General features: G+C 39.0%; 1 long non-coding RNA gene across 1 annotated transcript in view; it reads right to left on the reverse strand.

Annotated features, from left to right (window-relative positions):
* Positions 1-653: 653 nt before the first annotated feature.
* LOC130355318 (uncharacterized) overlaps positions 654-14,786 on the reverse strand; it is a 49,707-nt gene continuing 35,574 nt past the window's right edge. Inside the window, exons 2-3 of the long non-coding RNA XR_008888476.1 lie at positions 1,921-1,996; positions 654-1,119 (exon numbers count right to left, since the gene is read on the reverse strand). This is a non-coding gene — a long non-coding RNA (uncharacterized LOC130355318). The remainder of the gene's footprint in view (positions 1,120-1,920; positions 1,997-14,786) is intronic.

Raw genomic sequence — 14,786 nt, forward strand, 5'->3', positions numbered from 1 at the left:
TTTGTTTTTATTTGTTATTTTTACCTATTCAGACTCATCCCTTGTGAATCCCAGGGTAATTTTCAATTTACAATGTCCTTCGGGGGACAGCCCTCTTATTGGGGACTCATTAAAACGTAACCTTTATTCTTTTAATAAAATGTAAATGATAGAAAAACACACGTGAGGTTAAAAATATCAGTGCTGCTTCCTTTTTCCTATACTTTAAAAGTACTTTTGTGCAAATTGAGTAGGTGTATTACTGATGAGTATTGCTTTTCAATTGGTAGGAGGTCTCTCGTGCCTTCCTTGTGATAGTATGTACTGTGCACACTTCTCTTATGGATTCTCATTAGATATCCCCACTTACATGTCTCTCTATCAAGGGCTCTTATTGTGTAGATCTTGGAAGCAGCACTGCCTAAAACCTAACACCAGCCTCCCCAATGTTTTGCCAAACAATGGCTTTGTCAAGGGTTACTGAGGCTCATGGCGGCATGAACGCTCTTTTGGGTATTTATTATCTTTTGTTGTGTCGCCATTTCCATTACGGGTCACTGACCACTTCTGGTTGCGTTCTAACATATACTCACCAATTGGAGGTCATCACGTCATACTCTTACACTCCCACATATTAAACTACCAATGAACATGTGTTTATTGATTAATCCCTTATGTCATGTGATAGTCACATAGCATTCTACGATATTCTCACGATCTTCCATGCAGCTCTCGTGATCATGGGCATCCTCTCGTTGTTCTACACATGATCGCAAACTTTTCTTTTTCTATCCTGTAGGTGGACTATCTACGCACGGCCACGGACTTAAACTATGTGCCATTTTCATTCCATTGCGCATGACCAAATACTTAGTATTTGTGTATCATGCTCCTCCGTCTTGTGCATGATTGTAGGCTAGGTCCTCCATATGCCGGAACTGTTCTCCTATAATTATTCCTGGTCTGAGTTATCAATTTATAGTGTGGTGTCAATTCCCAGGGAGAAAGACCTAATATAACATAAAGAAGAGGACCAAACTTGAGACACCTTCTAGTACACAGCTATCAGAATAGGATCATTCCCATGTGGTCACTGTTTCACATGTAAGGTGATGCCAAAAACTAAGACCTTTCAAAATCCTGTGAAAAAATGGAAATATACAATAAGGCAATTTATTCATTGCAGCAGTCGGAATGTGATTTATATTACGCAATGTCCCTGCCCTAGAATATATGTGGGGAAAACCACACAATAGTTGAGGAAAAGGGTAAATAAACATCTAAGTACGATACACACAAGAGCAGATACACCAATGGCAAGACATATAAACACATTTCACAACAGAAATATAGAGGCAATTTAATTTTGGGGGCTATGTCAACTCAAAGCAGGATCGATGAAAGGAGATCTGGATAAAGCTCTGCTACGGGAGGAAGCAAGATGGATCTTCAGATTAAACAATAAACAACCATTTGAATTAAATGAAGGATTCTCATACTCTGCATTTCTGACTTACAGGGGTACTCTGCTGCTCAGCGTTTGGAACAAACTGTTCCGAATGCTGAAGCCGGCGCCAGGAGTGTGTGACATCATAGCCCCACCCCCTCATGACATCCAGTTCCACCCCCTCAATGCAAGTCTATGGGAGGGGACGTGAAGACAGTCACGCCCCTCTCATAGACTTGCATTGAGGGGGCAGGGCGTGATGTCATGAGGGGGCTGGACTATAACGTCACAAGCTCCCTGGCCGGCTCCAGGGTTCCCGAACAATTTGTTCCAAACGCTGAGCAGCGGAGTACCCCTTTAAGACAAAGAACCGAGAACAAAGTATTAAAAGAAAAATAGAAGACAAAAAACATACCAGAACACTCGAAACAAAACATGGAGAGGACAAAATAAACAAATAATAACACATAAAAATATAAAGAATAGATGCTCACCTGGAGTACGGATGGAGGAACCTGTTATGTATTGGATATGGGAGGATGCTGTGATGGGATTATCCAGCTTGGAGCCCTGGAAGAAAAAAGTAAAATGATGAAAATGAGTATAATAAGAGAAGGTGAGATATATGTCCAATAGGGCACTTATAGGACAGCCAATATAAACAAGACTTCTAAGAATGTAGTTAAGAAGGAGTGCACCATGAATTCCATCTTCTATCCCTACAATAATCCTGACACTATTGTCATAGAAAGGCCAATAAAAACATGCCTAAGAAACACATTAAGTGTAAGAACATACTACTGTATATAGTGTATGGTCCCATATCTCATTATCATGAGCTCCTGATATGTAGAACCTCAGAATTCATTATCATAATCATTTCTCTATTTAGGTATTGGGAACATGATATCTGAAAATACAGGTGAAATACAGTATAATACAGTATGTACATGTTAGTCAAGGAGGCTACATATATGAGCAGTGAAAGTTCACATATAAACGATCTATAACAAATTAAAAATATAAGAATTGACACCACACTATGAATTGATAACTCAGACCAGGAATAATTACTGGGGAACAGTTCCGGCATATGGTGGACCTAGCTTACAATCATGCACAAGATCGAAGAACATGATACACAGGAGACTTTGGTCTTGAACTATGGAATGAAAATTGCACATAGTTTAATTAAGTCCGTGGGCATGCGTAGATAGTCCACCTACAGGATAGAAAAAGAAAAGTTTGAGATAATGCACAGAACCACGATCGCATGATCGCGAGAGCTGCACAGAAGATCATGAGAATGCGTGCACATTGGAGAATGTCATGTGACAATCACATGACATAAGGGATTAATCGATAAACACATGTTCATTGGTAGTTTAATATGTGGGAGTGTAATAGAATTACATGATGACCTCCAATTGGTGAGTATCTGTCAGACCGCAACTGAAAGTGGTCAGTGACCCGTAACTGGAAGTGACATTGCTACTAAATATCATAAATAGCTAAACGAGCATTCATGCCGCCATAAGCCTCAGTAACCCTTGACAAAGCTATTGTTTAACGAAACGACAAGGAGGCTGGTGTTAGGTTTTAGGCAGTGCTGCTTCCAAGTTCTATACAATAAGAGCCCTTGAAAGAGAGACATGTAGGTGGGGATATCTGATGAGAATCCATAAGAGAAGTGTGCACAGTGCACATTCACCAGGAAGGCACGAGAGACCTCCTACCAATTGAAAAGCAATACTCATCAGTAATACACCTACTTGAATTGTACAAGAGTACTTTAAAAGTACATAGCAAGGAAGCAGCACTGATATTTTTAACCTCACGTGTGTTTTTCTATATTTTGCATTTTATTAATAGAATAAAGGTTACGTTTTAGTTAGTCCCCAATAGAAGGGCTTTTTTTCCCGAGGGGGCTGTCCCCCTGAAGGACATTGTAAGTTTTGTGGGTAGGCAGAAAGTACCAAACAGCTTTACTTAAGCAACTTTGAGTTTTTACTTTGCAGTGGTCATGAATTTATGAAGTATGAATTTCGCACATAGGCATTCAAAAAGTTGCAAACCCCTCCAAAAAGTCACAAATCTAAGCCAAATTTATTAACCCTTCTTGATAATATGAGAAATGTGTCATACAGTAGCAAAACCAAAGCAAAAAAATATAAAAAAAAAATGACTTCAAAACTCACTTTCCAAAGACAACAATGATAAATGTCCCCCATAGTCTATAATTCTTTATATGAGATTTCCGGTAGTGACTACTACAATGAACCTGGTAAAACACATGAAGTTTCCAGCAGCCAGTCACATCTTGGTTTATTTCAGCAGTGTATACAGGAAAAGACAGCATTACTTTGCCCATATTAAAACCGCGGGTCTTTGGCAAACCTATGAGCCTGGGGTCCATTGAGGTTACATTTTTGGGTTATTTATCATTACATTTGTCCAAATCCATAAGATAAACATAGCTAATGGACACAATATATTTACATTAATTACTAAATGTACATGAGATTAAGTGTCCTGAACATGTTACTGATCAATGATACAGATCCTATTTGTTTGTGAATTATACAGGAGACATGTGCGGTTAAGTAGCTATACTATTTCTGGCTTCCTTCCACACTCCACCCAAGCTTCTCCATGTACGTGTTCACAGCTACAATAGATGCCTGTATGAGGGAGTTTCCTCTCGTTGTTCCCTTATTTAATTCATTTATTAAAACCTTCTGTGAGACATATATCTTGACCATGCTAATTGGGAACAAGGGGGAACATTCGGCACTTGCAGGTGTGCCAGAATTCTGGCCAATTTGCACTAATAAAATAGTCTAAAAGTAAGCGTAGTAATAAATGATTGTTATAAATATAGACTGAAAACTAAAATATTTTGCTCAAATGAAATCGGACAAGGTACTAATAATGATAAACATTTATTTATTTATTTATTTATAAAATGTCAACAAAAAAACATTACCAAGTGAGCCACAGGGCCCTTGTGACCCCCTATGGATATTAATACCAATAAAATATGTTATAAAATAGATACATATAAAAACTATAGATACAAATAAAAATTACATAAAAATATAAACAACCTAATGTTATAGATAATTCATTGCTCAATCAGCTGTCTAAATAGTATCTTAATACAATTGCAGAAAGATACACAAAAAATATTTTTCCCAAATAACTAACACATTGGTTAGTAAAGAAAGCTACAGTACATTGCCCATAAGATTCTCTGCCCCTAGACATCTTATCCCCTATACAGAGTATAGGGTATAAGATGTCTAGTTGCAGGGGGTCTGGCTGCTGGGACCACCAGCCATCTGGGGGCTGGCATCCTGGCGTTCTGAACATTTGTGTTCAGAATGCTGACTTGGGGGCTTTCGTGTTCGTGACGTCACCACAGCCATCACACCCCCTCCATTCATGACTGTGGGAGGGGACATGATGGCTGTGGAGCAGAAGTACACACCCATCATGCCCCCTCCCACAAACATGAATGAAGGGGGTGTGATGGCTGTGGTCGCCCATCATCTGGCATGGAGTGGAGTTTGCTCTGTGCACTGGGGGTGGGGGTAGGGGTAGGGGCCTGGGGTCGGGTGTCCCAGGGCCATTTCCACCATGATCAGATATCTTATCCCCTATCCTTTGCTTTGGATAGGGGATAGGATGTCTAGGGGTGGAGTACGCCTTTGAAGTCTTTTGATCAGAGTTCATACTGCATGCAGATCTTATTTTAGATAATGCCCAGCACAATGTTCCCCTTATTCTATCTGAAAAGTCCTATAAAAAATTAAGTCTGGATATCGCTGAGTTAAGCTTAGTAGTCCTGTAGCAAAATCCATTAGAGTCAATCTCCATTGGCACTGTTCTCTTAGATGGTCTGGAAAGGATGCAAAATCAACCTGTTAGAAACTCCAACATTTATTACCATGTCATTTTGAGTCTAAAATTCTGAGCAGTTCAATACTTTCAATTAAATTCTATTAATACATATGAACACCATTTTCCAGATACAGAGCTCCAAATCTCCTGAATAGAATTAAGTTTAAATTATAAAATCTGCCGGCATATAGTCACCATTAGAGGGAGCTTAGAAACCTTCTGTATACTGTTTTAATATTGAGTACACTGTATCAATCATTACTCTGACTGTTGGTAGTGATAGTGGGTTAACTTTAACCCCAACCTTCAACCACTACACAATAAAGAGAGCCATCTGCCTCACACCCCGTTTTGTTGCAGATATGCCGAAGCTGAACAACTGATGGGAGGGGCTTTAACAGCTCAACAACTGGGCTATTTGAGTTCATACTTTCCTCCCTCTCTTCCAAGAGCAATAGCTTTTTGATTTATTTATTGACAAAGCCATATGGGGCCCTAATGTATAGCAACACTAAGAAAAGTTCATTTGTGTTGGAGGAAATAAAAGAAAAAAACTTATAATAATTCTGCTATATTTGGGGGATTAGTCTTTATGACATCAATAATGCAGTAAAAATGACCTATTAAATGTGTTACTTTAACCACTTTTATGCCATGTTATTCTAGATAGCAAAATAAATACAGTGATACCCAATTAATATTGGATTTGATGTGTTTTACTACTTTAAGAACAAAATAAAACTTAAAAAAAATTGCTTTGCATTACCATATTCTGACACTTAAAACGGGTAGCATTTTGGGGTACACATAATTTTTATTCCATGTTTTCTAGAAAGCAAGGTGACCAAAAAACATAATTTCTGACATTGGGTATTTTACATTATGAAATATACATAATATACATTTTATACTTTTATAGTTCAGACATGTCTAAGCAATAAAGCAATTCCAATTATATATATTTTTTTGTAGTTTACATTTAAAATAAAAAAAAATAGGAAATGGGGTGAATAAAATTTAAAACATACTGACTTTTTTTTTCTTCCTTTCTTTTATCTTTTTTAGATTATAATATCAGTCCCCCAAAACGACTTGTCATTTTATCACTTGTATAGTACATTGCAATACTGATGTATAACAGTTATATCATTGCAGCCACAGAGGCCAACGGCAACCAATCAGCACCCAATGAACTTATCACAGAATGGCCAATGGGAGCCCAGATAGACTTGGCACCTGCCAACTAACCATGTAGATGTACAGATAAGTTCATTTCTGTTTTGAGAGATTCTTGTAAAATACTTACAACTTACAATACTTCAACTAACAAACACTATACCCTACACTAGAACCTATCTGCTTAACTAACCTACTCTATCTAACACTAACTATCAATTCACTATATCATTTGTTTTGCTTTTAAAAAAAGAAAAAGCCCAGCACAGACAGTTTTCAATCTCCTCTCACAACCACATGAAACCGCAAAAAAACACTGATGGGAAGAGGGTGGGCAACTTTCCTATTGGTTGCTAGGGATGTTGCTAACCTCTGACAACTGTATTTGCATTCTTCTCATTGGCCCACAAGCTTAAAGAAGGGAGGGATCAGTGTCCTCTGGAAGTGCCGATAATCTCGAATATTTGCATATTTGCATATAAGAAATATTCGCGCTCCACACCAACTCACACAGTAAATAATATTGGAGCCTTCTTTGGACCACAAGCTGGAAGCAGGGAGGGGTGATCACTTTTTTTTTTTTACACAGTACACATTATCGTTGTCCAGTTAAGTGAAGAACAGAATAAGTGCACTCACCGCAATTGCTGTTTCATCTGTATGCTTTATTCAACATCCATAAAAATGAACAGTGCAGGGAGACGACAAGGGGAGGAGGAGAGCATGGGTTACGGAACCGTCTCGCGATGCAAGCGCTTCCTGAAGCCGCTGACGTCTCAAGTAAAGGGGTGTGTTTAAAAAGGATCTCTCTGGAAAGGTGTCCTTGACAACGTCTTACACAATTACATAGTCAGACATTTTCAAACAAAACATATTAAAATCCGTTCCATATAGAACACACACATTTTTACCTTCTGCAGAGGACATTCGATATGTAAAACAGGAGCGATTGGATAGTGCAGTAACATGCTTTTATAAGATCAGTGCAAAAACGCACCCATTTCATTACAGTCGTTCAGACCTAAAGAACCCGTTGCGTTTAACTGCACAATCCAAAACGCTTCTTTTCTTAGTAGTTGCTGGTCCTTATCTCCAAACTTAACAGATTTTTCTACCCTCTCTAGGGCTCCAAAACGCAGAGTCTCAGAATAACCACCATGTATTTGTATCATATGATTGATAAATCTTGAGGCCCTATCCCTGTTATAAGAGAACGAAAGTGTTCTCTTATTCGATAGAATAGCGGTCTCACGGTTTTTCCTATATAGAAAAAACCGCAGCCGCAAACAAGGGCATAAACTACATGTGTCGAGCGACATGTGATGAACTGTTTCACTTGCACACTATGTTCACCCAACCTAATTGCATTGCTTTTGATATTAAATTTACAGAAGGAACAGGTACCGCATGGAAAATTGCCTTGAGGTCTGATATTTTCTAACCAATTCTTGGTTGCTGTTTCCCTCAAAGTTTTCTTTTATTTTTGACATAATTCTGTAAAGTCCTATTACATTTATATGTTATAATAGGTTTACTTGCTGAAACTTCTTTGAGGTCCTCGTCCCTTTCTATCATGAACCAATAATTATGAATAGCCTGTTCAATCTTACTGTTCATAGTACTATTTTGAAAAGAAAAGAAACATCTGATCATTTGTTTATTTTTTCTCGGTTGTTTCTTTTTTAGCAAATCAGATCGCGGAATATTCTCTGCCTTAGTCCTGGCTAGGTTAATGACCTCACATGGATACCGTTGTTCTAAAAAACGCTGTGTTAATTCAAATGCTTGCTGCTGAAATATGGCAGGGTCATTATTAATACATTTAAGGCATATAAATTGACTAAACGGATGTTATTTTTTATATGTGATGGATGGGACGAATCGTAATGCAGTAATTAATTTTTTTAAATACTTTTTCTGAAACCTGATGTCACTATTTGATTTGCTACGATTTCAACCTTCACATCCAGGAACTTCAGACATTCGCCACCAAAGTTGGAAGCGAACTTCATGTTTACATGATTGGTATTATTTAAATATCACACAAAGGCGTCAACATTTTCTTTGGTCCCCTCCCACACAATAAAAATATCATCCACATACCTGTGGAATGTTTTAATGTGGCGACAATGGGGCTTACTGGATGTAAAGATGTGATCGCTCTCTAGGGCAGCTAGGAAGATGTTAGCATGACTGCACGAGATGGGCGTGCCCATCGCCGTTCCTCTTAATTGCTTGTACCATTTTTCGGAAAAAGTGAAAGTTATTCTCTAAAATAAACCGGACTGCATCTGCAACGAAATCCACCAAATCAACGGACTTGTCTGTAAAAGAAAGAAAGCAAAGGAGAGCCTGTATACCCGCATCATGTGGGATGCGGGTGTCCAGGCTTTCTACATTGATAGAAACCAAGGCTTACCCTTCTTGCCAGTGAAAACCCTTGTGGAGATCTAAAAGATCCCCTGTCTCTTTCAGATACGACAGGATGGATGACAAAAGCGGTGACAAAAGCCAGTCCACATAACTAGAAAGAGAGGCTATAGGGGAATCAATACCCAATACAATGGGACGTCCTGGGGGGGGTGAAACCTGTTTGTGAACCTTAGGTAAAATATACCAATATGGTCTACTTGGGCTAGTAGGTAGCAGACATTCTGCAGTTTTAATAGTGAAAACCTTGAGTTGAGTATATTTATTCAGTAGTGAACGGAGTCTCTCTAGAATCCTAACAGTGGGGTCTTTAGATAATGTTTTGTAGACTAGCCTATCGCTCAGCTGGGACATAACTTCATTATTATAATCTTTAGCCCACCAAACTACAACCGAGCCTCCCTTATCCGCTTTTGATAAAAGTATATCATCCCATTCCAAGAGCTCTGCCATATTTCATTAGCAAACATTTGAATTAACACAGCATTTTTTAGAACACGGGCATCCGTGTGAGGTGATTAACCTAGCCAGGACTAAGGCAGAGAATATTTCGTGATCTGATTTGCTAAAAAAGAAACAACCGAGAAAAAATAAACAAATGAACAGAAGTTTCTTTTCTTTTCAAAATAGTACTATGAACAGTAAGATTAAACAGGCTATTCATAATATAAACGTAATAGGACTTTACAGAATGATATAAAAACATAAAAAAAACTTTGAGGGAAACAGCAACCAAGAATTGGTTAGAAAATATCAGACCTCAAGGCAATTTTGCATGCGGTACCTGTTCCTTCTGTAAATTTAACATCAAAAGCAATGCAATTAGGTTGGGTAAACATAGTGTGCAAGTGAAACAGTTCATCACATGTCGCTCGACACATGTAGTTTATGCCCTTGTTTGCGGTTGCGTTTTTTTCTATATAGGAAAAACCGTGAGACCGCTATTCTATGGAATAAGAGAACACTTTTGTTCTCTTAAGACAGGGATAGGGGCTTCAAGATTTATCAATCATATGAGACAAATGCACGGTGGTTATTCTGAGACTCTGCGTTTTGGAGCCCTAGAGAGGGTAGAAAAATCTGATAAGTTTGGCAATAAGGACCAGCAACTACTAAGAAAAGAAGCGTTTTCGAATGTGCAGTTAAACGCAATGGTTCCTTTAGGTCTGAACGACTGTAATGAAATGGGTGCATTTTTGCACTGATCTTATAAAAGCATGTTACTGCACTATCCAATCGCTCCTGTTTTACATATCGAATGTCCTCTGCAGAAGGTAAAAATGTGTGTGTTCTATATGGAACTGATTTTAATATGTTTTGTTTGAAAATGTCTGACTATGTAATTGTTTAAGACGTTGTCAAGGACACCTTTCCGGTGAGATCCTTTATAAACACACCCCTTTACCTGAGACGTCAGCCGCCTCACGAAGCGCTTGCAGCGCTAGACGGGTCCGTAACCCATGCTCACCTCCTCCCCTTGACGTCTCCCTGCACTGTTCGTTGTTATGGATGTTGAATAAAGCATACAGATGAAACAGCAATTGCGGTGAGTGCACTTATTCTGTTCTTCACTTAACTGGATATCATGGACTATACTTTTGCGCTATGATAAGTTTTGCACCACCACTTGCTGTCTATGAATTTACGCTGCAGCATTATGTCCATTGATAAGACATCCGACAGGTGTATGCAATAGCAGTGCCAGGCTGTCTTTTTCTTCTGTGCTACAGAATATTGTTGTGATGTGTACTGTGAAGGGAAAAATTTTTTGAATGTCATTACGAATATATACGCTATGTTCTAAATATTTGTGAAACCGCAAAGTGATGATATTCGCGGTAAAAATTTGCATTTCGAATATTCGTGCTCAACACTAATCCTGACATGCTCTCCTTGTATTTACCCTGGTAGACGACCATTCTATACCCATCTATATATCTATAGATATACCCAGGTTCCTGTGTTAGTTTGTGACCATACGGACTTACACCTGTATTCCCTCTTTGTGCTCTGCAAACAGGTTCTGGGTCCCTGGCTGCCAGGTCTGTCCGACTGTGTGGAAGACTCCCGTGAAGTCACAGGAGTAGACTTAGTCTCTGCCACAGAGGAGGGGAATTCTGGTAGATCCTTTAGGTCAAAAGGTTTGTATTCTGATTGGACCATTAGTTGTCATTACACTTCTGGCTTGGCTTTGAAATCCTCAGTCATGTTCGAAGACTTTAAAGGGAGCCAAACTTTGACTTGTGGGGATATTCCCTCCTATAGGTGGCAAGAAAAAAGCAAGCTCCTTACCTTCTGGAAGAGAACTACTTTGCATATCCTTTTTCTCAGTGGAGCAGGAGTGACATACTGTATACATAGTCTAGACAAGCCTTTGCTGCTCTCCTCAATAGGAAACATTGCCCACCCCAGATATGTAGTGTACTTTTTAGGGAGGGGAGCATGTCCCACCCATGTTCCATTTTATTATAAGCTAGTAATATTTATAGTTTAGAGTTATTTATTTTCTAGAAAACTGGAGGCTTGTTATAGATTTAATGTATGTTTTAGTTATCAGATATGTCTGCTATTTATCTAAGGTGTATGTGTGTGTCCTCCGCTGAAGGATGGATCTCCCTCCTTTAGAGTTTAAACATCATAAATGGCTGCATGAATTATTATTCACATATTGCTGTAAATTCACAGCTGGTTATGAAGGACAAATATAACAACCATGCAGGATCCTGCAACATTCCTAAGTGAAGGGCACGACAGGAGAAAGAAAGTGAAACAGATGAGGAAAAATACAAGATAAACTGAGGTTGGTACCGAGGAATATTAAAATTTACTCAATTTACGCAATTTAACAATTGTGTAAATGGTATATGCTGAAGATTTATGAAAGAAAACAATGGTGAATATCCAAAATGCTTAAGAATTTAACTACTTCCCAATGCAGCTATTTTGGGGACTTTCTTTGCTTTTATTTCTGCTGTCAATGAGTCATTACTTTTTTTAGTTTTCCCATCAACATATCCATGTAAGAGATTGTATGATAGGCTGGGCCTGCAATGGAGTGTAATGTGGGTGACTGGTGTGACAGAAGTAGCTTACAATTTGTGACGCCAGGGCACCTTTAACCTATACGGTCCGAGGATGCGACAGCTTCTCCTAAGCCAAGTGCGGAATAATAAATATACTGATGCCAAGTTATGAGTAACTGTCTTTTACTGAGGCAGGAGTAGTTGTTTAAGTCCTCACAGCACAGATTACAGCAGAATTAGAGCAGAGGAGATACAGAGTAACCCTTGGAAGCCCTGTAGGCTTGCTGGTACTTGTAGTGTTTTACAACCACTTGAATTTACTTGTTGAACACTTGGGATTTTAGACTTAGTTTTGAGGCGTCCCACGTTGACTAGGGTTCTGCTAGTGTCTAATTAAAGTTACACCACCAGGGTATGAACTACCCCTTGGGATCCAGCTGCCTGAGGCTTTCTACTGAATCCATCCCAGACCAGCACTGTGGGGCTTGTGGACTCACCGGCTCCTGTGACCACAGCTAGGAATTTCTGACTCCTCCTGGGCAGGGAAAAATTGCAGAATGGCATGGTCGCCTGCTTGAAGAATTCTTTTAGGCTTCCCTTGAATCACCTTACACTCCTGCTGACTCCTTTCCAAACTACAGCTCACACTGAGCTCTGCACATAGAAAACACACTCTCTATTCTCCACTTAACTGAATAAGGCTGGGTTCACATATGTCCGGCATCCAGCATAGAGGAACTCAGCCTAGATCTCAACGCAACTGATGCCACAACTGATGACAAGTTGTTATCAGTTGTATGTCATTCGTGGTCCATTATTTCTGCAAGCTGGGTTCCCCTGTCCGGTGCCCTGCGGCATGTCCAACCATCCAAAATTGAGACGATGGATATTTGTGAACTGTCCCATTCAAATGAATGGGATCAGTTCTAGCATCAGTTTCCCTCATAGGAATGCTGGAGGGAAACTGTGCTGGATGCCTGATCTATGTGAACCTCCCTCCCCTACACTATATATGGCCTAGCTAGAGGGCCTCTCATTGGGCAATCAGGGTCACATGGGTACTCTGCATCATACTTTCTAACAGATATCCTTTACATTTATTAAAGATACAGTGCAAAAAATTGCAAATCAACAGGCAACAACTACAATGAATATTAAGGCATGGCATGAACAGTAGAGTCCAGCACAGGCAGATACTTGAAGTAATGTTTACCTGACAGGACCCACTCCAGGAACTGGGACACCACAATTGCACTTTCAAGATTAGTTATGTTGTTTAATGGTACCATTTCATGTATCATAAAATGTATTAAGAAAAGAAAAAAATGTTTTAGGTAAAATTGAAAAAAAACTAAACTATTGTATTATTGTTTGCTGGATTTTAGGACCAGATCCTGACAGGCTGTTTTCTCTGTGTCAAAACCAACAATCCAGCATGAATGTCAATCCACAATACTATACAAAACCTACAAATGACTGACTCTCAATTATGAAAAACCTACAAAAATCTTTATTGGTATAAACATACTACAATTCGTCAGGACGAAGAATATTCTGAAACACGTGTCAATGAGGTGGTGGGGTGTCCTAGGAATCCCAGCATGCCCCAATCAGGTATTATTTATACATTTGTCAATAGCTGTTGTGCAAATAGCTTTTAGTACTTTGTATGTATTGTAACATTGTGGTGCAGAGTATAGCTGTGGATATTCCTGTGGGTGCTCCCTACCTAGTTGCTCTTGGGATGGGTGTAAGTTTTAATGGTGGGGGGTTTTAATGGGGCCCATTTTTTGTATTGTAGTAAGTTTATATCAATAAAGATTTTAGATTTTTTTCATAATGGAGAGTCAGTCGTTTGGAGATTTTGTATTGTTTTCTTTCTGTCTTTTCTCCCTGCTCTCCCTTCTGAACTGCAAATTCTATATGCCACAAGCACATATACAGACTCCTCTTTTCCCAGCTTGAGTCACTGCTCAGTTCATTTGCTTGTCTAGTCCTCCATCTCCTGGACACTTTATGTAAATGCAGGGTAATAGCACACCAGTAATCCCATGGAATTACATAAGGAATAAGGGTCTGTCTAGCAGGGTAATTAGTTCCTGCAGAATGTTAAAAAATGGATACTATCGGAGCCCAGTGATTTTTGTATGTTATTGTTTTTAAGGCAGTGCTGCACTTCCTGTTGGGTTAAATAGGTGAGTTTTGCTTGAGAATTTACATTATCCCTTCTCATGTCATCTGACATTGGATTTTCCTGTGGAAATATAGTAGAAAAAGCAGGTAAACATCTGGGGAAAATTCAGGTGAATTTATTATGGATGAAGCACGAGCCTATATAAAGAGCCTCAAGCGCCATCCCCTTAGTGATAATAACAAGTACTACCTAACTAAAGAATAAGGGAGGGAGCTCTACTCTTTATTCAGCAGCACAATATGTGGATCTACCAAGAATCCAGCACACCAGCTTTTTCAAGGGCTTAAAACTTTAGAGGATTTTCAAAAGTTAGCCTCTAACCCTTGACAAAGCCAACACACTGATGAAATACGGCGAGCTTTTAACTTAACTTATGGCGATCACTTATGTGCAATGAGTGAATCATAAATATACACATTAAACAGTTTATATCTTAGTTAATATGAGGCAGCAGTGTCTTTGAGAAGTGCAGTAAGCAAATACAGTGTGAGTTATAGAATGGAAATCACCTCTATCATAGTGGCTAGTAAGTCACGGAAAAGGTCGCAGCATCCAAGCAGCAGACTCCAATGTAGTGCAAAAAGCTGTTGACTTTTATTAGTTGCCCAAAGTGCAACATTTTGGCCATGACCTT

The sequence above is a fragment of the Hyla sarda genome, chromosome 2, assembly GCF_029499605.1.
Source record: "Hyla sarda isolate aHylSar1 chromosome 2, aHylSar1.hap1, whole genome shotgun sequence".
NCBI lineage: Eukaryota > Metazoa > Chordata > Amphibia > Anura > Hylidae > Hyla > Hyla sarda.